At 48.3% G+C, this 26062-nt stretch overlaps 1 protein-coding gene across 2 annotated transcripts in view; it reads right to left on the bottom strand.

The window, feature by feature from the left end:
- The window catches only part of ATP9B (ATPase phospholipid transporting 9B (putative)), a 258697-nt gene that overhangs the window by 227548 nt on the left and 5087 nt on the right, over positions 1-26062 (bottom strand). The window lies entirely within an intron of this gene.

The following is a 26062-nucleotide window of genomic DNA, read 5'->3' as shown; positions in this document are numbered from 1 at the left end:
GCGCCCCCTGCACACCCGGTCCCTGCAGGTTCCCCCTGTGGTGAATGAAGCTGGTGGCCAGTGCCTGTTGCCACAGTAGCATGTGGGTCTTGAGTGTCCAGCTAGATCACCACTCTCAACAACTGACAACCCTGAAGGATATACTTTATTGTCCTATAGGCTGTTAGCCAGTTTTGTGTATAACCCAGCAGTCTTACCCTAACATTCCTATGTTAAATCGCCTCTAAATACCTCGGTCCTGCAATACTCTTTGAGCTGATCTCAGTATCTGACTGACTGTATCTTCCCTCTTAATAAGTTGAATAAAATTTTTGGCCCATCTTTATTATGTATCTGCACGAGAGTTGTTTTACCTCTCGAAAATTATACTTTAGCAAAATGACAAATTTTCAAATATTGAAGAAGAGCTTCCTTATGTATTTTTAAAAACGGATGACTGGGTATCGAATCATGGAATTTAAATGCCATTTGATACATTTGAAAGAGTGATGTCACAGTTCTGTTTTTTAAATGTAAATACTTACTAAATGCCAAAAATGCATGAGTTGTAACTGTTTACACTTATAATGAAAGCTTTGAACTATCAGTACAAAATGTGTGAAGGAATACATACTTCTACAAAATTCTAGGGAGTCAATGAGCAAAAAAGTTCAAAGACTGCTATCGTAATGCACAGTTTTTTTAAAAAAACTTCCATAAAATAAGAATCTTGTAAAAAATCCGCCTTTAAATATATCTTTTATAGGCCAATTTTAGCATTTATGATTTCTTCCTGATACTTTCTTTGCTTTGCTCTCATGGAACTCTCCCTCTAGAGAAATGCATTCTTTCTCTGTACAGGTAGGGGATGGAAGATGGGAAGTTAAACAAAAATAATCTTCACTCCCACCCCCTCTAACATATACCTGGATTCGGAAGATCCCAACGTGGACCAAAACACAAGATTTCCAACATCATGTTTCATTCCTTGAATAGAAATATATTTTAAAGGGGAAAGATTAAGTACCCTCCAGATTTATGATGCCTTGATTTCTTATAAAGGAGAAAAATGTAACTCCAACAGAATAAGGTTTTTATTCAATTCACCACACAATGCTCTCACATTAATTATAGCTAGTTCATAATTTAGAACGAATAGATTTTTGTGCAGTCATTTATTCTAGCTTCTCATATTCTGAAGGAAGAATTTAAGTCAACCACAAAAATGTGTGTGTGAGCATGTGTGCGTGCATGTGTGTGAGTGGGTGCGTGTATACCTGGCATTTATTCGGCACCTGAAACTTCAGCCATACCCTAGAAAACCGATAACTTGAAAAAGAACTCCTGGCTGTTTAGGATCCAGCTGAAGTACATTTAGATCAATGTATTTAGACGGTTCATAGTTTCCTTTAAACTACTCATTCAATTACTGCTTTGTAATGAACCATAGATGTTTCAACTATTCTATCAAAATGGGAAAAAATGCAATTAATAGCTTCTCATGGAGAGTTTCAAAGGATTAGCTAAAGAATAAATAAACTGGAAACAAGCTTTACTCTTTGGAGTCTCGTTACAGTTGGTTGGGATTTGGAATCAATAAGGCTGTTCTGTATCAACAGCTCTGTGGCTGACAAGGTCTTTCTACCTTTCATTTTAATGCTTGAGAATCTTTCTAGGCACAATACCATAGTCTCAATAATGATAAGAAGTGGAACAACCCAATCAAAAAAATAGGCAGAAGATCTAAATAGACATTTCTCCAAAGAAGACATACAGATGGCCAAAAGTCACATGGAAAGATGCTCAAAATTGCTAATTATTAGAGAAATGCAAATCAAAACTACAATGAGATACCACCTCACAGGGGTCAGAATGGCCATCATTAAAAAGTCTACAAAAAACAAATGCTGAAGAGGGTGTGGAGAAAAGGGAACCCTCCTACACTGTTGGTGGGAATGTAATTGTTCAGCCAATATGGAGAACGGTATGGAGGTTCCTTAAAAAACTAAAAATAGAGCTACCGTATGATCCTGCAATCACACTCTTGGGCATATATCTGGAGAAGACCATAATTTGGAAAGATATATGCACCCCAATGTTCATTACAGCATTATTTACAATAGCTAAGACATGGAAGCAACCTAAATGTCCACTGACAGATGAATGGATAAAGATGTGGTGTATATATATATATATATATATATATATATATATATATATATATATACACACACACACACAATAGAATATTACTCAGCCATAAAAAGGAATAAAATAGTGCCATTTGCAGCAACATGGATGGACCTAGAGATTATCATACTAAGTGAAGTAAGCCAGACAAACATCATATGATATCGCTTATATGTGGAATCTAAAAAAAAGAAAAAAAAGATACAAATGAATTTATTTCCAAAACAGAAAGAGAGTCACAGACATGGAAAACAAACTTATGATCACCAAAGGGGAAAGGGGGGTGGGGGGGAGAGATAAATTAGGAGGTTGGGATTAACATATACATACTACTATACTGTATATAAAATAGGTAACCAACAAGGACCTAGTGTATAGCACAGGGGACTATACTCAATATACATAAAACTGTACTGCTGGACTGTACACCTGAAACTAACACGATATTGTAAATCAACCATACTTCAGTAACAGATAATAATAATAATGACAGAAGTGGAAAGTCTAAAAGTGGCTCTAGAAGAAGTTTATTCTTTTGTTGAAGTTTCATTTTTGTCTCTACCACTTCAGGCAGGTGAAGCTAATCACTTCAAAATTCTTAAAATGAAATTGTTCATATTGAGCATATTTATTGCAAACTGTGGAAGCCCACAAGATACTGTATAGGATGTTCTCAATAATGATGTAAAATTCTCTTGAAAATTCAGAAGAGAGGGTATAATACCAAGTACCACCATATTATAATTTTATGTTCAGAAAATTCTGTATGGAGAATTCTGTATATAACACTTTATATACAGACTATATACATGGAATAATATATATGATTTGTATAAAATATCTTATTTTGGAAAAATGGAAATCAGTCTGCTCATTTTGTAAAAATAGTGCTTCCATTAAGAGTATCATATAAAATGAAATTACTGTATATTTATATATACACACATATCTGTGGAGGAAGAGATTAAAGTGTATGTACCTTCTAGATTTTTCTTAGACTAATGGGAGAAGAAAAGGCTGGTAGTGGGTCTTGTAACTCTACCTTATAGCAGAGGGGCTACAGTAGATATTGCCAGGTCTTTCCATTTGTGCGAGATCTGGAGGAAGAAATGGCCTGCCTCTCACCACTGAAGTAAAGGAAACCCAAGCTCTACCTGCCCCTGGCTGCCAGGGCTTCTAACCTCAGCTCAGCCTTTGGGTTTAGGGCCAACTGGAGGTGTTCATAAAGGCACGTGTCCGAGGGTGGTGGTGCTAGGTAGGACCCTGCAGTGTTTGCCTTCGTCTGGTGTATCACACTTAGCACCAACCCTCAAGGAGGCCGTTCCACATTGTTGCAAATGGCAGGCTTTCCTTCTTTTTGAAGGTTGAGTTAGACCATCTTTTCTTTATCCATTCACCATCGATGGACACTTAGGATCCCCTGCCCCAGCCGCATCATACCGCACCGTTAATAACTCCCAGCCCCAAACAGAAAACAAGCAACAAACCAAGACATCAGACACGCGGCAGGGGCGGAGTGCGGGCACCTTCCTCTCCCCGCAAGCTCACAACTCCTGCCCCGTCCAGCACAGGACGACTCACCCGTGACCACCTCCTCCGATTGACAAACGCAGGGACCTGAACGCTCCCAGGGCGGGGGGCGGCGTCCTTACCTTGTCCGCGTGACCTTGGGGCATTTGGTGACGTACCCCATCTCCCAGGAGGCCGGGGAAGTGTCAGACAGAAGAGGGCTCCTTCGGGGTATTTGTGCCCTGTGTTGTCAGCGGGCACCTCTCCAGGCCCAGAGTCAACGGATGAGGTGAGGCCAGCGGCGCGGGGATCTTGTGTCCACGGGGCTGGGGGGTGGCGGGGGGCAAGCAGGAATGGGAGGTCTTTGTCTTTGCCTTTGCTGCCCCGGATTGGGCTGCACATCACAAGAGGGCTTAGTTATGTTAATAATGGCAATTCGGGAGATGCAGATTCAGGGTAACCCCGAGAGTGTTTCAAGGAAGAGGAAGAGTCATGGGCTTGTGAAAGACAAAAAGCCACGAGGTTGTTACCAGCTGCCTGGAGAGAATTGTGCCTGACCCTGACTTGACTCGGGAAATATTTGGCCTTAAGGAATCACAAGTTGTTTTAGGATAGGGGGTCTGATAAGTACACCCCGTTTCCGGCAGGGGTTCTGGATGACTTCATCAGGTCAACAGGTCAGATCCCCTCGGCTGGGACATGCACAAGTCACCCTCCATGACCTCCCAGTTCCTTTCTAGACACTCTCTGAGCGACACCAACTCTGTTTTGATTTTCCTTTCACCTGGGTCCCTTTTTATTTTAAATCTTGTTGCAAATGATGTGTATATCTGCTCATTTAGCCAATGACCTCTCTATGTGATTCTAATAAAACTTTATTATATAAAACAGTAACCGGCCCCCAGCCCTGTGGTTCCAGGAAGTCGTAGGGGACAGGAGGGAGACAGAGGCTAAGCCACCGTCGCGCACACCATGCGCCGCGTGGGAAGCCCCCGCTGGGTGAGTCCTGCTCGTCTGGTTTCTACTGAGGCCAAAAACACACAACGTAAAACCTACCACCTTGTCGGTTTTTACGTGCACAGCACAGTGGGGTTAGGCCAGCGCGTTGCCCCGTGGGATCCCTGCAAGCGCTCACCTTGCGAAGCTAAATCCTCACACCTTCCCCACGGTCCCCGGCGGGCGGTCAGGTCCCCGAGGTTCAGGGTCCCCGTCTGGAAAACAGGCTGAAGGCTCGATGAAGAGATGCACTGTGGACGCTCCCCGGATCGGGCCTGGCCTGGGAGTGGTACGTGCAGGCGTCCAGATGCCCGAGCCAGCCCCTCCTCCAGGCCCATCTCGGCTCACCTCCCACAGCTGGCCGGGCAGGGGCGCTGTCCGCAGGACCAGGTGACGGGAGCGGCTTGGGGTGCACCACGGCTGACACACCCCGTCCACGTCCCCAGCGGCCCGCTGGTGTCCCGACGTGGGCCTTTTTCCTAGGACGAGGCTCCCCGCCTGGCCCTGGGCTGGTGGGTGGCAATCCCCCCTGCAGCGGCCACTACCCCCCTGCCCCGCCCCGGTCATCTCCTGCTTGTCACCAGCTACACCATGGGCGTCTCGGTCACGGAACCTCCACCGCTGGGCTCTCAACAGACTCTGTGGAATGAACGGCCCTCCCACTTCATTATGAGCTGTTGTACCCAACACACTGTAGACACCTGACGTCGCCTTCATAACCCAAGGCCGCCTGTGTTTTCTAGCCATGGTCGCGGGAAGGCGAGCGCGTCCCCGCCCTTTCTGCGAGACTCCAGCGTGTGAGGGCTGCTGTGAAGATCTTGAGGGTGTCTGGAAGGCTGCCTTTCTCACCCCGCCCAGCCGACCTCTGCCTCAGCTGCACCTCCCATTCCATAACTGACACCACACGTCTGAGGACAGTGGCAATTAGCAGTGCTGCATCCGGCGTCTGCAAGCTCAGAACTTACCGGGAACCTCCTTCACGAGGGCCTGTTCTCGCATCCTGCACTCGCCGAACACGCAGGAGAGGGGAAGCAGCAATTACTGACAATCACTTTATTAGGTATAATCTGCATCTATGTCTGGAAGGATGGAGCGATGCTCCCGGGAGCCCTGCACCGAACACGGGTGCTTCCCCAAGACCCGCTCCCTCCACTCCGAGCCCAGCAGGGTCCCCTTCTTCCTGGAAGCACAGGTACAATTTGTCACCACACAAATGACACTGTACTTGCTGTTGACATTCTTTGATCAGATAAATGACCTGTACTTACTATGCTGAAGGCAGTTTCCATGAAAATTTCATATTGGGAGCATCTTAGCGTAAGTTGAGACAGAAAGGGCTGGAAGTCTTGACGATGGGTAGAAACGTGGGTCCTGCTGACACGTGTCTACGACTGTTTTCTAGAATAAAAGCGGAAGCTTTGGTGCCCAGTCACCTACGTCCCTGTTCAGGGTGCCCTGTGCCCCTCTTGTCTGCCATCCCGTGGGCCGGAACGGCCCCTGTGGACCCAAATGCAGGCGCACTTGCTCTGCACCCTTGCAGGACAGAGCAAGGACCGGGCAGGGCAGGAGCCACTTCTAGGTGTTACTTTGGCAGCGTTTAGAACTTAATCATAAGAAGCTTTATAAAACGTGCTACCAGTATCACAAATCACCTCTGAAAGCCATATACTCAATGAGAAAAAAAGCACAAAATTAGAAGAAAGACCCAAAAAAGCACTCGTGAGTGCTTTCCTTAAAAAAAAGTTTGAAAAGAAGGACAATTTCCTTCCCTCACAAGAATAGCACACATTCCTTGCGGAGGCTGAATGATGAAGTGGTCGAGGGCGTGGGCTTGGGGGGCTTCACCCCACCCACTCCCCCCTCCCCCCCCAACTCAGCCCCTGTGTCCTGAGCACGCTGACCTTCCTGAGCCTGGGCTCCTCGTCTGTCTGATAGGAAGTCAGCATCTTCCCCACCAAAGCTATATGAGAAGTTCATGGGATCATGTATTTTAAGCATTTGGCCTAGTCCTGGTACAAAGTCAGTAATTTTAAGGTGGGGCTCTTATTCTCTTTCTGTATTTGTCAAAAAGCAAAATTGCCCCCCTCACCCAAAAACTATCATTGGAAAACGTAGCAGTGGCCTGATGTGTAGTTATTTAGGATGTTATTTAGAGCAGGGAAATGAGGGAGGTCAAGGCTGAGTCTACCTTTGCCCAGCCATCCGCAGGTGGGAACCACGGGAAACTGGACTGACGAAGAGGACTGATGAGTGGGTGGTGGGCGTGTGACCTCCTGGATGGGACACCAGGGCAGGAGGGTCTCCGTGATCCGCAGGGTGAGAGAGACACTCAGGTATGCGTGTCACAGTTTGTCACATCACCACCTGCTGTTGTTTCACTTGCCCACAACAATTTGGATTCAACAGGCTTCAAAATGTTTTCTTTAAAAAAAAAAAAAAAGAACTTTTTCCAAATTGGACGATTGACAAATTAGTATACTTTCTATGCAGCTGAGTCCAGATGTGGGTTGATTGATTTAGAGACAGAATAGCAGTATGAGTACTTGTGGAAACACATTACCAAGGAAATTAACTATTGTTGTAATATGATAACTTTCCATGTGGACGATAAATCGATTGTGTGTCAGACTACCTTTGTGCGGAATTTCTGCTCTGAATGTCTACTGTGAGAACAGAGAACATACGGAATAATCAGTGGTAATCGTTGCCTTCGTGGACATATTAGAAGAACGCAGTCAGTCTAGAAGAGAGAGATGATAACAAAATACATACAAAATAAAGATTGCTAATTAAAATTAACCTCTTGGGAAAATTGTAAGCTGGTCAGAACATGTGATTTTCTTGATTTTTTTTCCCCCCAAGATTGGTTAAGATTTCTTGGACTCCATGCGTAAAAGAGACAGACTGTCCTGGAAGTGAGACCAATGCAGTAAGTTCCCCGTGGCGCTGCCCTTTCGTAGATGCAGGGTCACCACGTGGCGGAAAACGGGACCTTCAAGTGTGCGTATGGCGTGTGCGCGCGCAGACCTTGCAAGACGATGTGGGCCAGCCCTCAGCAAGTGAGTGGTGCTCGACTGCAGAAATCCCGACTGGGGTTCTAACACGCTCAGTGGACGAGGCGACCGGGAGCATCGCCCAGGAAGCAATGGGAGCTTCCTCTCTCCTCAGGTCCAGGCATCTTGACAGCTTTACTGGGTTCTCTTCCATTGCTTGTCGTTTGGAGGAGCGATCTAAGTTGCGGTATAACAAGTTCTTATTATGGGTAGAGAGCTATTAAAATCACAATAAAAAAATAATCATCTTTCTTAGACCACATGTTGTATGATTCCATTTGCATGAAATGTCCAGAATTAGCAAATCTATGGAGACAGCAAGTAGGTTAGTGGTCCCTGGGGCGGGGGTGTGGGTAGGGTGAGGGGCAGAATTGCTAATGTGCATGGGGTTTCTTTTGGAGGTGAAGAAAATCTTCCAAAATTAGATCCTGGTGATGCCTGCATGGCTCTGTGAATATATTAAAACCACTGAACTGTACACTTTAAATGGGTGTGCTCTTTGGTATGTAATTTATACCTCAATAAAGATGCAAAGCCAGTCTTCGTCCATCTGACATCTGCAGGGCTCTGTTGGTCTTATTTACCACAGCATCCAGTCAACGAGCTTGGTATCTGGTCTGATCTCTGTGACGGTTTGTTTGTTTACAGCTGAGCAAGTTTATTTGGGACAAAACTAAGTGTTCATATTAATTGTGTCCAAGAACGCACAGATGCATTACCATTCTCCTCTATGGCAGAATGCAAAGATGTTTACTGGCTTTCATTTTTTAAAACTGAAAGGTCTGCTGTGTCGCTTTGAGATATTTCAGGACAGAAAACGTGACCTTTGCTTGTTCCAGATGTGAGTGATTCCGGGATACTAATGTGAATCAGGAAGAGGTTGGGTTGCCGTGCAACGTTCTGCTTTATCGTGCCAAACAGCACGTCGTCGAGCTGCCCCCCTTTCTGCCTTTAGCCGGCCGACCGCAGATGCTCTCAGCTGGACCTGGGGAATCTGCTGTTGTGTCGCAGCCGTGCTGTGACGGAGACAAAGCTCCACGTGGGGACCCCCGAGTGGGTGCAGGCGAGCTGGCCGTGCCGGGGCCCAGGCGGTGACAGGCCGAGCTGTGGTGGCCGTCCACGTCGTGCCCACCTGGGGCCTGTGTGCTCACGTCAGCCCCCCGTGACGGGGGTCTTCCTGAGAGAAAGGTTGGGCCCGCCTCTTGGGTTTTCAGTCCTTCCTTTGTGCTCAGGACGGGTCTGGAAGGAGTTCCTGTTGGGCCCACAAGCCCCTTCAAACCCTACAGGCTTGTCCTCCTTTCCCTCCTGCCCTCTTGGGCTGGACCCCTCTGTCCAAGGGAACGCACGGCAGCCCCCAGGGCGAGCCGAGCTTGCGGCCCTGGATACCACCCTCCCTGCAGCCCACCCCGCCCGGCCCTGACTCCAGGTCCCTTTGGGACATTTGCATCCCTGGCGCCTGCAGGATGGCGCGGTCACCTCTGCTCCACCCTGCGTGCTCGCCTCAACCCCGCCTTGATTTCTGCCCCGCCACAAGCTTCACACTCCGAGAAGGAGCAGAACAGGGCCTGACAGCGAGCCGAAGGGACAGCAGTAGGGGACCAGGGCGGAAGGCGGCGGGGGGTGGCCCCGGCAGGGCCTCTGTGGCCGCCGGGAGGACTCCAGGCCTCGCTCCGGGGATGAGCAGGGGCTGGAGGGCTTGGAACACGGGGCCCTGTACTCCCGGCTGTGTTTGTAAAGGATTGCTCTGACTGCCGTACGGCTGTCCTAAGCTGGATGTATTTCGAAGGCAGGGGGGTGACCAGAGGGATGCCGTCTGTGGTGCTTTGAGGATGACCGGGAAAACGTGGAGCCGTATCGAAGATAAAGAAGTCTGGAGAGAGAGAGAGAGAGAGACCACCGTTTGGGTGAAATTCCCAAGGAACTGCCCCCGTGGGAAGACAGTCTGAAGCACACAGGGCAGCACAGGCCCGGCGCCCAGCCCAGGCTCACCCGTCACGTGCAGACACACCGGTAGCACAGACATGCCTGAACTCCCCGGCGGAACCCCGCGGTCAGGCTCTGACTGTTCATGTTTAGAAGATATTTTAAAATCATGAAAAATCCAAGAAGCGCTTGAACTCCAGTCATTGTCATTGAAAAGGTACATAGTTGAGACACTTTTTGGCTTTTTTCATGAACTGCTTTCTTGAAAACCGAATCTCTGGGTTTCCACGTAGAGGCTAGCGCTCCTCAGACGGGCTCCCCGCGCCCCCCTCCAGCCCTTCCACCGCCCGGCTCTCCCCCCCCTTCCCCCCCACTCCGCCCCTATCAGCGGCCGGCTGCTGGCCTGCAGTCCAGAGAGATCCTTACGTAAACTGTTTTACATTATAAGCGTCAATCACGAACAATTCATCCACAGACTCGATCGTGCCCCGTGAATTGCGTCAGGCCCCGTTCTAGGCCCGGGACAGAGTCAGCAGCTGCAGGCGGGAGCGTGAGGGGCGGGGCCGGAAAAGCTCCTGGCCCTCCCGCGGTCCTCGTGCTTCCCGGCTCTGCTGAAATCGCCTCAAGTTGCCCCTCGAACGCCAGCACCATCCATAATATCCCGTGCTATGAACAGAATGTCTGTGTCCCCCGAAGATGCACACCTTGAAGCCTAACCTCCAAGGGGATGCTGTTAGAGGCGGGGCCTTTGGGAGACGCTCGGGTCATGAGGGTGGAATCCCCACCCCAATGGGACTTGTGCCCTCGTAAGAGACCCCATAGCGCTCCCTTGACCCCCCCGCCATGTGAGGACGCTGCGAGAAGACGCCGCCTGTGAGCCAAGTCGCGGGTCCTTCCCTCCGCAGACGCCGGGTCTGCGGGGCCCACATCTTGCACTTCCAGCCCCCGGCGCTGTGAGAACCCGGCGTCTCTGTTGACGGGCCCCCAGCTGTAGATTCTGCTTCGGCAGCCGCGCTGCCCGGGGCACCTTGGGGGACCCTCTCAGTTAGACAGCTCTTCCCCTCTGAACTCCCATAGCACCTGTGGGGCTTCCCTCGTCCATAACCCAGTGGAATCTGTATTTTGCTGTTTGTACAGTTGGCTTATTCATTCCGTGCAGAAAGAAACTATATCTTATCTGTTTCCTCTAGTGACCAGCGTAGTCTCGCCCAGCCTAAGTGGCTGATAAATATTTGTTGTGGACGTTGTGAAGCGTTTATCTCCCTTCCCCCTGATTAAGGGCAGCACTGATGGTCGGCATAGAGCAGAACACTACTCTCTGTGTTCTGTTTATACTGCTATTGTTTACATGAATGCTAACTTTTTTCCCATTAAGTTCCTAGGTTAGTTTTTATCGATAATATGTTTTCCTGTGTGATATGTGGAGTATTTCTGATTCTATTTTAATAGTCAAATAGAATAAACCAAATGTTGAAACCCTTTTTCCTTTGGGGTTTTCAGACGTCTAGACTTATCAAGTTGTTATAACTGAGAGTTTTCAGATGTGCTTGATACACTTGTGAAAATCAGAACAGGTCTCAGAATTAACATCCCAGAGCCCAGGCCCCGGGAGTGGTCGGCCCGGCGACATGGCGGCCGGACGGCCAGCAGGAGCACAGCTTATCTGGAAAGACTTCACAGATCCCTTCAGAGACGCGTTCCAGTGTCCAGCCACGCTCGATGCCAGGGACGTCTTACGTTTAAAGAGAGTCCTCCGTCCAACGAGTGTCTTGGGCTCCCATTAGGATGGAGAACAGCCGGAGGGTGGATGTCCCTCACTGATCTGCAAACACTCCCTCCCGTCCCTCCCCCTCCCGCCCCCGCTGACCTCTCCTCTCTAGAAGCAGCTCCAGAAACTTCAACTTTTCCAACAACTTTAAGTTTGTTTTGTGAAAGCGCACTCCACAGATGTTTATTATTATTTTCACATTTGTTATTTTTTACTAATAACTCTCCACTCTTCCTACTGAAAATTTTTGGCAAAAATTTTTGACTGTGGAAACTTAACACCCATCAGAGAACAGGACAAATTTATTTTCAGATGTATTTTAAGGTGTGGTGATGCCTTTATTAAATTCTAGGAGCGAATATAGCTTATCGTCCAAGACTTGATGTTTGGGAGGAAGCCATCTGGGTTTTAATCTCTTCTCTCCCGCTTACCTGCTTGTGAACTTGAGCAAGTTTTAAACTCCGAGTATCAACTTCCTTACTCGAAGGGTGGGAATAATAATAATAGTACCAACTTCAAAAGATTTGTGTGAGAAAGAAGTATGAGAATGCGTACAAAGCGCTTAGCACGGGGCTGGACCCAGCAGCCCACGTGTGATTACACCGCTGAATCCTCTCTTAGCACCACCTGCCCTTCGTTTCTTGGCTCAGATATTTGTAGGCCAAGTATCTGCCCCTTACAGGACAGCTTGCAGGACAGGACATCAGACTGGCACCGTCATCGCTGGACGACACTGCTTCCCCAAGACCCTAGAATTACAGTATCACCCACTGTCATTGGAGAACCTCTCCTCTCTCCTCTTTATAGAAAGTTGCTAGAACATTCCATTACTTAGAGTTCACTAACGCTTCTCACTCTGAAAGGAGGGAAGCAGAGCTCCCTCCGTTAAAAAGAAGTCTCAAAATAAAAAATCCTTATTAAAGAATATTAATACTCATGAATTAAGAAAAACAAAAGGAGAAATTGGCTGGAATAAATTCAGATCACACTTTGATTCTGTCCACTGAGACGTGTAAATGACAGCGCCATTAAACAGAGGTGGCATGGACCAGAATAGAGGCTCTGACCCCCATCCAGGTGAGCTTTGCCCCGTCGGCCGCCAGGCTCCTGTGGATGCTCACCTGGTCTCAGTCAAAACCTGGATAATTGTGGAGTACGGCTCGGCACCCAAATGATCTTTCAGCGTAATACAGAAACATAATATCACGTGTTAACAGCACTTTCCTTCCCAAGAGAAAAGAAATGATGGTGTGAAAAGATCTAGATACACAAAATAAAACTCCCAGGAAACTACTGGGAAAGTTGGTTTAATAGCTTTTGTTGCAAGAGACCATATTGTTTTGAAACGATTGCCCATACAATTAAAATGCAAGACATGTACATTATAACGTGTGTTTGCAAGTATCGACTCAAATACCTGTGGCCAGAACAACTATCATCATTAAATATATTTATGGTTGAAAGGTTGAAAAAAAACCACCTATGGACATAGATGCAGTTTCCTTTTCAATGTTTGAGCTCCAGTATTTCGTCCTTAAAGAGTAGGAACACTAGGAGGATAATCGAGGAAACCTACCAGACCGCCGCACTCTTGTTTTGTTTTGTTTACTCTCTGGCCAGCCCTGTGGGAGCCACACAGGCATGTTTTCGGTCTCCCTGGGACAGTCACCTCGTCATGGAAACCTACGAACAATGACCTTCACGGCGAACGCAGAACTTCAGGGGCGCCTGTGCCACGAAGATCCCACAGAAACTATCAGCGTTGGTACAGCCAGCCAGTGGCCCACGTTTCCAAAACTAGAGTCATCCAGCAAGATACAAAACTCCAGGGCCGGCTTCCCTGGTGGTGCAGTGGTTGGGAGTCTGCCTGCCAATGCAGGGGCCACGTGTTCGAGGCCTGGTCTGGGAAGATCCCACATGCTGCGGAGCGACTTGGCCTGTGAGCCACAACTACTGAGCCTGTGCGTCTAGAGCCTGTGCTCCGTAACAAGAGAGGCCGCGATGGTGAGAGGCCTGCACACCGCGATGAAGAGTGGCCCCCGCTCGCCGCAACTAGAGAAAGCCCTCGCACAGAAACGAAGACCCAACGCAGCCAAAAATAAATAAATAAATAAAAGAAACCATGTTCTCATTAAAAAAAAAAAAAAAAAAAAAAAGTCCAGGGCCAGCACGATACCTTGCTGTCTTTTTTTTTTTTTTAACATCCTTATTGGAGTATAATTGCTTTACACTGGTGTGTTAGTTTCTGCTGTATAACAAAGTGAATCAGCTATACGTATACATATATCCCCATATCCCCTCCCTCTTGCGTCTCCCTCCCACCCTCCCTATCCCGCCCCTCTAGGTGGTCACAGAGCACCGAGCTGCTCTCCCCGGGCTCTGCGGCTGCTGCTGTCTGTATACCTAGCTGGAATATATGCACGTCGAGAAAGACTGGGAGGAGATACACGAAAACGTTAGCAAAACACATCAGCAGTCGCGGGGTTTGCGGTGGATTTCACATTTCAAATACATCTACTTATATTTGCCACGTTTTCTACAATGAACCGGAATAACAGAGAAATTGGAAGGAAAAAAACTTTTAAAAGAGAAATTTCATTGCAGAGAAATTTTTCTTTCAAATTTCATTGTTAAGAATAAAATGGAAAATGCAGGAACCCTTGGAGGAAATGTACTTACTGTAAAGAGACCACAGAGTGAGGAGGAAGAGGGTCCTCTCCGGTGGAGGAAGGGGACGCAGGGCGGGGCACAGACCCTCACCCACCAAGTGTTTCGGGACAGAGCGGAGATACAGGTTCACAGAAAACGGTGTTTGCCTGAGACAGAAATGTGGGCCTTTGTCAAACCTGTGGCCAAGATGGAATTTGGACCACGTGGAAACACGGATTTGTCCTCTGTCCACTCATCCTATTTCACGTGGTTCCCTCCACAGAATTAAATGTGTGACGCTTAATACTCAAGTAACGATGAGACCAGGGTCTGGTAACCTTGCTCACGTTGACCTGATGAAAATACAAGTGTTGGCCTTGTGCTAGGACGTCAGTGACAACCGTTCAGAAATATAAAAGGTGCGCGTGTCAGCATCTTGGCGACTCAGGCATCTGCCGATTCACAGGGGAACCTGGGGTCAGTGAAGTGCGGATTACTTCTGTGTCCTTAAGTCCCTAGAGGCTTCCGTGTGAATAGCAGAGGAACTCACCCTCTTACGCAGCTCATTTTGTAGCTCCTTAAAATAAGTTTTTAATAACTAAGTGGAAGTGTGAAGTGAGGGGGGCACTGATCAACTGTCACTGAAATGACAAGCTTTTGCCCAAGACCCTAGTGGCCCGGCAAGGGGCTGGCGACATCTATATATCTGCATTTGCTCCTCGCGTTTGCTCCCAGACCAGCACCGTCAGAAGAGGGGCGCTCAGGGACACCCCGTCTCTCCCACAGCCCACCCGGGACCCCACTCCCCGACATGGAGGTCAGCGTCGGGACCAGAGAAACTCCTGGCCATGCAGCTCATCTTTCTCAATTGTTCTAAGTCCCAGTTTGCTTCTTCAGGGGTCTTTACTAGCAGGTGATGGACCTGCAGTGTCAGAAAGAAAGAACATGAGAGAGAGTCAAGAGATATGATTTTGATAGAAAAGCTGGATTATATCAAAATTTAAAACTTCTGTGCTACAAAGGACACTATCAAGGAAGGACTGCCCTCTCCCCGTGGTGTTTTGAGGGCGTTTCCTTGTGCAGCTTTTCCAGTGATCGTTCTGGGTATCACTTCATACGCAGGTAACCACCGCAGCCCACAGCAGCCTTTCACCGGCTCAGTTGGAGAGTAGAGCCCTTACCGCTGCCCCTAACATCCGCCGGGGCAGCCGTGGGGACTCCAGCTCCCGTGGTCACCGCTGACACGTGGGAGGGTCCGTAACAGTCTGGCGCCTCGCGGGCGCTGCAGGTGGGTGGGCGCCAGGCCCTGACCCTGTGAGGGTGCTCGTTTCTGGCTGGGAAGGAGGGGGGCCTGGCCCCCCACTGCGCATGCTCTGAGGCCACCCTGGGGTGCTGTGACAGCCTCGAGACGGTGGGCATCCGGGTCCCCACTTGCCCTTTGCTGGCATGGTTGGGGGGCTGGAGTACGGGGGTCTAAACGTTGTCCTGCCAGGTGCCCCTTCCTGGCCCTCGTCTGGAGGGAGCAGCTCCTTTGGGGACTTTTAGTTCTCTGCCCGTTGGTGTTTCTGGGTGGCAGACAATTTAGCCCTGAGTCTGGGGAAACCCAAGGTAGCCAGCACCTCGCTGCCTCTCCAAGCTGAGGCCCCAGCCCCTCTGCCTTCTTCGCCCTTTCAGTCTCCCCTGTTTGCTTTACGTGTAACGTCCATGGTTTTTGTTGTCCTTAGCAAGAGAGTAAAGGAAAAGCATGTCTACTCCTCCTCCCAGAAACACAAGTGCAATTATGTGTTCTAATGTCCTCACCTGTAGCTTGACGTTTTTGTCTCTTTCATCTTCTGATTCATGCAAATTCTTGATTTTGACCAATTTTTTTAGTCATTTTTATGTTCTGTTTTGAAAAATCTCTTAGCCCATAAAGATATTTTCTCTTATGTAATTTTCTAGAAGCTTTATTATTTTACTTTTCACGTTTAGGCCTAGAATTCACCCGGAATTTTTTTGTTTGGTTTGGTTTGGTTTGGTGTGGGGTTGCAGAGGTCAAGTTTCACATGGGTGTACACATGACCCCCCGGTCTTTACTAAAAAGGACATCCTTCCTGCTGTTCCACACTGCCACTCTGTCATACAGCGAGCGTCCATCTACACTTACCTGGACGTGTCTGGACTTTCTGTTCTAATGTCTGAGACCACACTGTGTGGTCAGCCAAGCTTTGTAACATGTCTTGAAATCCAGTAACAAGTCTCCAAACTTTGTTCTTCAAGGTCGTCTTGGCTGTTCTTGGCCCTTTACCCTCTCGTCTCAATTTTATTTTTTAAACTTTTTATTTATTTTTGGCTGCCTTGGGTCTTTGTTGCTGCATGCGGGCTTTCTCTAGTTGCAGTGAGCAGGGGCTACTCTTCGTTGTGGTGTGCGGGCTTCTCATTGCGGTGGCTTCTCTTTTTGCAGAGCACGGGCTCTAGGCACACGGGCTTCAGTAGTTGTGGCACGTGGGCTTCAGTAGTTGTGACGCACGGGCTTAGTTGCTCCACGGCATGTAGGATCTTCCTGGACCAGGGCTCGAACCCGTGTCCCCTGCATTGGCAGGCATATTCTTAACCACTGCGCCACCAGGGAAGTCCCTCTCTCGTCTCCATTTTAGAATCTGTTCACCAACTTCTATAAAGTAGTGCTGGATTTTGACTGGGATTGTCCTGAATCTGTAGATCAATTTTGAGGGAAATGGGCATCCATTACAGTCCGCTAACATGGAACGTCCCTCCATTTACTGAGATCTTTCACTTTGGAATTCAGGATTTTTTGGATTTGAGAAAAGTAATACATGCACTACCAACACCTCCAGTGGCCTCTAGGGAGGTAAGAGTTCTACAGCCAGTCAGTCATACACGTCTGCAGTGAGACATGAACATGCACAACCAGGGAATATGCAGAGCCACGTACGCATGTGTACAACACACACACACACACACACACACACACACACCTCCTGTAAATGACTTCACTTTAGTTCAGGTCAGGTTCACCATCCATTAAATAATAGAACCACTCCTGGTTTTCAGAGCATTTCAGATTTCCCGACCTGCATTGGGAGGGGCCTGCACTTTGCACCTATGGGGACATGTGTCCATAACTGTCACCCCGTCACAGCAGACCCCCTTCCTCTGGCGGTCTGTGAGCGTGTCAGTGTGATTCACTCGTCCACACCCTTCCAGGCAGGCTGGGACACAGACCCGGGTTTCACGACATTTCCCACTGAACAATGCTCATTTTACACAAAAAAAGAAAGCAGCATAATTTGCAGATAACCCCCAATGGGAAACTTGGCGACTTAATTAAAAGCAGCTCTTGAGACCTTAAGTATTTTATTTTTCATAGAGACAATTCTGGAACCCAACATTCTGTACCAAGGTAGAGGCAGGCAGCCGGTTAATCCTTAGCAGGACTTTTCCGGGAACACACGAAAGTTGGGCTGGATAATTTGACGCACCAATAACCCCAGGAGCTGTTAAGGGAGAAATCCGTAGAAACACTGACCCTATAGACTGAGCTTCCTGTCCAGACCCCCCCTCACTGACGTCTCAGTGTGCTTCCCTGGCTTCATCCCGGTACATGTGCTTCCCACATCGTTTGTTTCTGTCCTTGGCCACAGAGAAAATATTCCTAAGCTAATGGTCCTTTATCTCTTTTGTAATTTTAAGCTTGTTCAAGCTTCTTGTTAGTAAACTACTGAATGATATTTAGGTTTAGATTGAATCCAAACTCATATTCAAGGACCACATCCTAAAGGTAATTTTTGGAGACATCAGGACATGAGGTTTTTCTAGATCCTCTGGTTGGTTTGGTGCCTGTATCTACTTGCCGGCTTAATGGCGTGTCTTAGCCTGGAATCCCCCATCAGAGCCTGGGCCAGCAGCTTCCTCATGCGGAGCGTCTTGACGATTTAGATCCGAACTGTTACTACCTGGTGTTCTTGACTCCAGAATCCATCTTTAGGTGGCTCTGGGTCTCAGGTTTTCAAAGAACGGTCCACCTTTGCCAGATTGCCTGGAACCATATTTAAGATGATGGTTCCACACACAGACCCCCCAGGTACCAACTGGGGATCTTTGGGGGGACAGGTCAGAACAACTGAGTATAGCTGAATTGTCCTCACAGGTGGGCAGTTCTAGAATCTCTTTACAGGAGGGCAGTTATGTAGCTGGACGAGAAGGCAGGGGCCTGTCATGGCGCTATTGGCAAGTGCTCCTTTTTTACTCAGATCCTGTTGATCTGGGGTGGCCCAAGCCCCTGGCACACTCCTGCTCAGAGCTCTGGCTCAAGAGATGACGAAGGCAGCCCTCCAGCCCTCCTTAGGAAGTCTTGGTGAGGGGAGGGCCCCAGACCCATGACTCTGACGCCTTTTTCCAGGGCTGTGTCTGAGCCTGATGTGAATCAGGGTTGCCTGTGCCAGACGGGGACGGGATGGCATACTAAGCTTGAGTCCAGTTGTGAAGGTGGAGCCCAATCTGGTGAGGGGACAGCGGACCTCCTACCGTGAGGAACAGTCACGCCCATCCCTGGCGGGGGGGGGGGGCCATGTGTCTTACTCTGACTGCACAGTGACACCACCTGGGGACACTCCACAGGTTGGTGACTTCTCTCTCTGAAGTTATTTTCCTCCCTCCATTTACAAAGATCTTAATATGCCGCAGGGAGTTCGTGTAAAATGGAAACGCCATCCAGGGCGTCAGGAACTTTCCGGTGGGCGCAGCAGGAAGTGGCATCGTGCTCCTGGGAAGTGACCACACCTCGCGGTGCTGGGGTGAGTGGACCACTCGTGCCCTGGTTTCCTGTAACGTCTCTCGACGACCCTTTCATTCAGTCAGACAAGGTGGCAGCACTCATGTCGACCTTTGTTTTTGAACATAGAGCGGCTTTCTTTGGACGACGTGGGTAAATATCAGTCTTTTGATGGTCAACAGGTACTTAAATATCCCAAGGTTGTGGTATTTGCCGTTATAACAACGTCTTTGTCACAGTCAAGGAAGTGTCTGCTTATAGAGAGGATTAAATTGTGAGAAAAGATAATGAGCTGCCGTGCAGACACAGGGTACAGCTCTGCCCCATGGCGCTTCCTTTGCAAGTGGTTCACGGTCTGTGTGTTCGGAAATAGTGCGATTTTATGTCATGCACTCTGCTTATGGAGTTTTGCAAAGTGGTATCTTCTACTCTTATGACTATAATGTATGTATCAATATGTATATTTAAAACATCATGATGCACACATACAGATATTTAAAAATATTCCTATATAGTCACATGATTATGGGTGTTTGTTGTAATTTCCATCTGTAGTTTTATTAGATACACTTGCAGGTCATGAGAAGTGAGTGGACTAATGTATCATGTCCATGTTTTCTAAAAACAGGAATGAGTTTCTCTAAGAAGAAAATTTTTTTGATGTAAATATATATTTAAAGCACCATTAAAAATAGCAGCAGGAGGATAATATGCCTTAGACAATCAATCCTATTCAATTGGTTCCCGAAGACTCTGAAAACATTCCCAGGAGACGGGATTAAAGGCCGCTCTTTTTGAAATTTTAATGTACTTGTCATCCAATAGAGACGTTGCCGGTAGCCTCCTCCAACGCAAGGCCAGTTGTAGAAATTAACCACAGGTGACATGGAAGCAGCTGATGGTTTTTAACCAGAGGTTTCGAGCAACCAGCTTGGATGGTTTTCTAGCTGAACGGGCTGGTTCATGGGCCCTGTGTGGACACACATTTGGGTGCCATCCCCTATGACAGAATTCTATGAAAGCCACTCAGACGGGTTGTGGAAACGGGATGCGGAGCACGTCCCAGCTCTGTTTATATCTCGCTGCTGTCTGCTGTCCCGAGGCCCACCTACTGCCTCCTGTTTCCTGTTCAGGCAAGAAAGGGTGTGTGACCTGAGGTTATGCAACGCCTCCGCCAACAAATATCCATAGTCTTACGTGTATGCATCGTTTCCGTATTTCTGAGAGATTCACCAGCTTTTGTCACGACCCATAACGTCGGACATGACTCAGTTCAGTCCATTCTTTTAATTGGTTTATTTTTAGATAAAGGTTTATTTTAGAACAGTTTTAGATTTATAGAAAAATTGCAAAGATAGTACAAGCAATCCCCATACATCCCACACCCAGTTTCCTTTATTAGTAACACTCTGTATTGGTTTGACACACTTGTTGCAATTAATGAGCCAATACTGATACAACTGATATGAACTGAAGTGCATGCTTTATATTTGTTTTCCTCTGAGGTCCTTTTCCTGCTCGGGACCCCACATTACACTTAGTCATCAGGCAGGTTAGAGCCTTTTCCTTTGTTCCAGGATTCGGAGTACCAGCATCTTAAGATCATGTCTATGTCTTCAAGTAAGCATCTACTGACGGGGGTTCGATTAGAGAAGGCAGACTAGACCATGAGGCAGCAAAATAGGAAAATGCCAGGATTCACAGTGCGTTACTGTTAGTGCTTATTTCATCATTCCTCAGGCGGTGGGCTCAGGGAGTTAGAGACTTCTCAGTGTCCCCAGAATGCCCAGCAAAGGGCTGCCTGGCTTCATCCCTTCATTACGCTCATTAGAGACACGTGTCTTCCACGCAGTTTCTTTGTAACAGAGACTCCTCCTCTGTTCCCGTCTTACAACAGGATGATGTGCAAATCTGTGCTCTGGGGCCCGAGTTCAAATCCTGTTGCTCCCTGGCCCCCCCGTGGCCGGCCTCCTTGCTGAGGACGCAGGTGTGACTGGTGTGGGCAGACACTAGGGAGCACTGAGGGCTGGGGCGGGACTGCCTTTCCCGTGCGCCCAGCATGCTGGGGTTCACAGAGCCTCGTTCAGAAGTTGGCTTAAAATCAGAAAGTTTAATCATAGAAACTTGTGTTTAACAGCAAAACCAGATAATTATTATTACAATTATTAGTTAATAATTAATAACCACTTAGTTACATATATACAATGGAATATTACTCAGCCATAAAAAGGAACGAAATTGGGTCATCTGTAGAGACGTGGATGGATCTAGAGACTGTCATACAGAGTGAAGTAAGTCAGAAAGAGAAAAACAAATACCGTATATTAACGCATATATGTGGAACCTAGAAAAATGGTACAGATGAACCGGTTTGCAGGGCAGAAATACAGACACAGATGTAGAGAACAAACGTACGGACACCAAGGGGGGAAAGTGGCGGGGGGGGGGGGTGGCTAGTGGTGGGATGAATTGGGAGATTGGGATGGACATATATACACTAATATGTATAAGATAGATAACCAATAAGAACCTGCTGTATAAATAAATAAATAAAATAAAATTAAAAAACATAATTAATAACCACTCAGTGATTTAATTTGGTGGGACTGTGCTAGGTGGGTGATTAGAAGTAACCACAGGTTGAATGCAACCTTGAAGCAAGCGTGGCACCTTTGCCTTTGCCTTTGCCTTCAGGGCAGCTCCTGAGGCTGGGCTGAGGCTCCCTCTGGGCAGCAGGAAGCGGGGCTGGGGCAGCCGGACCGGACGCCTCCCCAGGCTCAAGCCCTGGCAGCGCCAAGGGGCCGCAAGCCCGTGGGCACTCTGGATGCGGCAGCAAGTCAAGCTGGTTTTTCTTATGATTTATTCAGTCAGCATAACTCCCAAAGAAAGGCATCTTTGGGCAGAAATTTTTCTTAATAATGGGAATGACAGCAACAGGGAGAAACATTTTCTACACAGTGACACTGTTGGAAATGCTTCCCTGCTTCATCCAGCTGTCGAATTTCATTTCTGTTTCTTACAACCAAGTGGATTCAGCACAAAAAGTCATCCATTTGAAAGGAATTTTCCATCAATGTCATTCTGGGAAGGTGAATTAGGCAATGACAATTGTTAGAAATACTCTTAATGTCGTCATTATATCAGTTTTAGCCAATCTAGCCACAAGATTAAGGTGACTGCATTGCTTTTGTTTTATTTTCTACGTTACGTTTCATGACAGAAAATCAAAAGGAGGAAATGGGTCTGAACACCATATTTGGTTCATGTACTAGGGAAGAGGCGTCATACATCTGGGCATTTATTCAGATTTTTAGGCATAAGGCCAACACCTCTCTATCTAGTAAGAGTCAGACTCTGGTTACCTATAAACTATCTGACAGTGTTGGAAATGCTGTGCAAATACCCATTTTTAGCAGTGGCTCGTGTCTCGCCCTGAGATGAAGCCATCCACGGACCAGGCTGAGTTAGTGTTGGGAGACAGTTCTTAGTGGATTTCTCCTGTTTCCACCCATCCTGTGGGTGGAGTGCTGGGTGCCCTGTGCTCTAGACCAGCTTTTCAAGAACGTCTGCAGCCTGGGCGTGAAGGGCGCCAGCCCGGGGAAGGGGCAGGCCGCTCCCTGCCCGTCCTAAGAGACTTGGGTGCCCTGGCTCAGGGTCCCTCTCCTGTGTGTGCAGGTGTCGCCTGTGGGGACAGGGCTTGGAGAACTGGGGCCAAAGGCTGGGCCTCTGGCCATTGGTGCAGATGATGAACTGTTGTCCACCTCTGACCTGGGAGTGTGTGTCTCCCACCGGCGCCCTGAACCCCAGAGCCTGTCCGGGCAGCGTGTGAGCTTGTGGGCGTGTGGACGCCTGGACGCGTCAGAGCTGGTGACAGGACCTACCAAGTTCTAGGCACAAACATCTTGTATTTAACCTACAGAACACCCTGATGTTGTTTACGATGTGTACAACCTCAGTGCTCTTGCCTCTTCATCCAGATGGGAAACCTGATTCAGCAAGGTCGGCAACTGCCCAAAGGAAGGGAGTCTGCAGCTGAGGGCACAGCAGGTGGCCGCCCTCATCCTCTCTGTCCTCCAGAGACGAGCTCCCGGGAGACGCAGAGGGAACGTGCATGCGAAGTGAAAGGGGGACACGCAGGACGCAGCTCAGGCTGAGGGGACATTGCTGAGCGGCCACAGGACGGCGGGGATGAGGCGGGGTTGTGTGCGGGCCAGGTGTGTCCCCGGGCAGTTCCCTCTGGCCTGGCTCCGCCCGGGAACTCACACAACACGCGTCCCTCTGACCTTCCGACCAGGGCAGGTGGCTCTGCTGTTTCCAGGGGCCCTTGTCACCAGACAGACGCCTGCTGACTCGGGGGCCCCGCGCTCTGGTTTCTGGGGACGCCTCGGTGCTGAGGGTCGCCCGCCTTCCAGCCTGCAAGCCCAGCCCTTCCAAGCCCACTTGGGTCGGGCAGATTTCTCTGCTGTTGGTGACCACAAGCATGGAAATCAAACCAGAGAACCAAGGTCGAGGTGAATGCTTTGATGTTAACGTGGCTGCTGCCAGGACAGACGTTGGGATGAGCGGTGCCAGGCCAGACGCCCCCATGCGGGTGACCCTCAGAGGTGGCCTCAGACCGCAGATCACACCGTGAGGCCCGGGCAGCTCCCAGACTCCGGCCCAGAGAGCTGGGAGCTCGGCCGCAGGGCTTCCGTGGATGTGAGACTCGTGCCCGCCCGGACTCGTGCAGTAGGAAGTAGGAAGTAGAGCCACCCGAGCCACGGACACACCAGTGACTGGGCCACGGTGCCCTGCAACAGGGTGCCCTTGACACACACGTCTACACAGCAGGCAGGGACAGGAACAGGCCAGCCACCAGAGCCTAGGGGAGACAAAGGATCCCCCTGGGAGCCTGGTCCTGCAACGCCTTACTGCTGTGTGAGAGAATGAGTTTCTGTCATTTTTAGCCAGTTTTGTGGTCCTTTATTTTCCAGCCTTAGGATCCCATCCGGGGTGGTGGGACTGCAGCCTGGCCTAGAGACCAGGGCCTGTGAACGAAGCACGAATGAGGTGATGAGAGGAAAAGAACTGGCAGTACGGGGGCGGATTCGACCCATTGCAAGTGTCTGGAGTATTTCGGCTGGTGAGTTTGGGGGATGGGCGTCCACATTAGGACGTGGCGGTTGTCGCCAGAGCCGTGGTGTGGAGTTCAGGGTTTCCTAAACTCGGTTCTGTGGTCCACACCTGCGAACCACACAGACTACACTCCTCTCCAGGAGATGCACGAGGATCCTCAGCTCATTTAAGGCTCTGACAAGTCCTGCAGCGCGGGAACGCAGCTTAACTTCCCCAAGGGTTTCCCTAAATAATTCGATTCCCAGGCCCACGTCCTTGCCTGTGCTTCCTTCTCTACTTGATCAACACATTCTTTCTAGATGTGAATTACCTGGGGGAGCAAGCAGAGCAAGAACTTAAGCTGGAGGGTGTTTCACCTGGAGATTGTGGCTATTGGTCAAAACAAACGAAAAATTAAATGGTCCAACACCGAAATTCAAAGTTGGTCAAGGATTGCTTTGGGAAAATACCGTTCTGTTGATTTTGCCCTTGAATTTAAGGAATATCTAATACAAAGTCATCTAGGCTCTGACTGTGGACCGCAGCAACCCAGCTACGGTTTAGACTGAAATCCGGGTATAAGGAGGAGGAGTCGGTACCAAGACAAAGCTCTTCTCAAAGCAGCCTTGGCACTGAAAGTGGTGCCAGCAACCGCTCGGAAGGCACAGATCTTTAACCTTGAGACCAGCAGATGATGAGATGCAGTTGTTTCTTTTTTTAAAATTTTATTTTATTTATTTATTTTATTTATTTAGTTTTGGCTGCGTTGGGTCTTCCTTGCTGCGTGCGTGCTTTCTCTAGTTGCGGCAAGCGGGGGCTACTCTTTGTTGCGCTGCGTGGGCTTCTCATCGCAGTGGCTTCTCTTGTTGAGGAGCATGGGCTCTAGGCGCACGGGCTTCAGTAGTTGTGGCACGCGGGCTCCAGAGCGCAGGCTCAGTAGTTGTGGTGCATGGGCTTCGTTGCTCCGTGGCATGTGGGAACTTCCCGGACCAGGGCTTGAACCCTTGTCCCCTGCATTGGCAGGCGGATTCTTAACCACTGTGCCACCAGGGAAGCCCTGTAGTTGTTTCTTGAATGACCAAAGATCTGATGGCTTGGAACAATTTGAAAAGTAGAAACTGGGGAATTATGATGTACCCTCTGACATAGCATGCTTGGTTTGGAGGGGGGATCCAAATCATATCAGTGACATTCCCTTTCTAAAGAGATCTCTGAGCAGAATACCCCTGAGATGGTACCTGTCGCTCACATCCATCCCAGGAGGGAGCTTTCCGGATAATGCAGGGTTTGGCAAACTCTGTCCTGGTGCTTCTTTGAATCTTTACTTCCAATATAAAGACCCTTCTGTGTGGCTACCTTGGAAATGCATTCCTTTTTGTCTAAATTCTTCTTCCTTGGTGCAGTTTCGTATTCCTGCAGCAGGTCCCACAGGCTGGCAAGATTCATCTTTGCTGTTGGGACCACTTCAGTTTACTTCAGAATTTAAAACAAACTTTACCTGTGTGAAGAGGATTTTGGTTCTGTTGTTATTTCTATAGTCCAGAACATGTCTAAATGCTTCAATGATGCAATCACAATATATTTTTCTCAACAAAACTCACAATATGTTTTTCTCAACAACTGATTGTGCTGATCTGCTGAAGATATTGGATTGCTTTTTAGGCTACTTTTCCACCGTTGGGTTAGATTTACGGCACCAAAGGAAAGAAAGCTTTGGGTGGAAAATTCCACTTGTATAGCAGTGAGCACACACATTCTTTCATAATTCACAAAAAGTTAATGTTTCTCTTAGATTGTCAGGAAAATAAAAAGTATGTATTTGCAAAGACAATTGTTTGGCTCAGGGCTAAGCTTTGTATAGTTAAGGTCATTAATCAATTTTATATCTCCTTCTGAGTTTTCTTTTTATAATTCTTTGGTCACCAGGTTATGCTACCTTCCTTTTTTCATGTCTAGAAAGGCGCAATTTCAGAAGTCAGAGGAGTCATTTATCAGGATGGAATCCTTGCCTATTAGTACCAAATACAGTCTTCCCAGGATCTGCTTTGGGTAAAGCTATAGAATTAAGATTCTGATGGTTTTTATCTACTGAAAGTTTAAACATTTTTGCAGGACAGAACTACTATA

Source organism: Balaenoptera ricei, chromosome 14 (assembly GCF_028023285.1).
Source record: "Balaenoptera ricei isolate mBalRic1 chromosome 14, mBalRic1.hap2, whole genome shotgun sequence".
Taxonomy (NCBI): domain Eukaryota; kingdom Metazoa; phylum Chordata; class Mammalia; order Artiodactyla; family Balaenopteridae; genus Balaenoptera; species Balaenoptera ricei.
The sequence above is the reverse complement of the archived record's forward strand: the minus strand, read 5'-3'. Positions and strand labels throughout refer to the sequence as shown.